A 350-nucleotide genomic window follows, 5' to 3' on the forward strand; every position below is an offset into this window, starting at 1 on the left:
CCCTACCGGTCCCAGTCTGAAGAATCTACCCGCCCCACCTCGTCCCACCTCTCCTCTCTTCTCCCACCCTAGAGCGGAGCCGGGAAGCGAGAGGGAGCAGCTGGGGAAGTGGTCCCAGAGCGGGCTGCCGGGGTTTCAGTTGGTGCGTCCTCAAGCCCCGACGGCTGCGCCGCGCGGGAACCTGCAGATACGCGCGCCGCGGACGCAGGCTCTCCCGGGCGCCCGGAACTGTCTGGCGTGGGAGAGAGCCGGCTTGGTCGGCCTCAGGAGACCGACGGAGCGAGGCCCTTAGGTGGGTACGAGGACCACCAGTTAGGTCAATTCAACATCTCAGAGGCTGAAGGCAAAGT

The sequence above is a fragment of the Neophocaena asiaeorientalis genome, unplaced genomic scaffold (genome assembly GCF_003031525.2).
Source record: "Neophocaena asiaeorientalis asiaeorientalis breed wild unplaced genomic scaffold, Neophocaena_asiaeorientalis_V1.1 scaffold528, whole genome shotgun sequence".
NCBI classification, from domain to species: domain Eukaryota; kingdom Metazoa; phylum Chordata; class Mammalia; order Artiodactyla; family Phocoenidae; genus Neophocaena; species Neophocaena asiaeorientalis.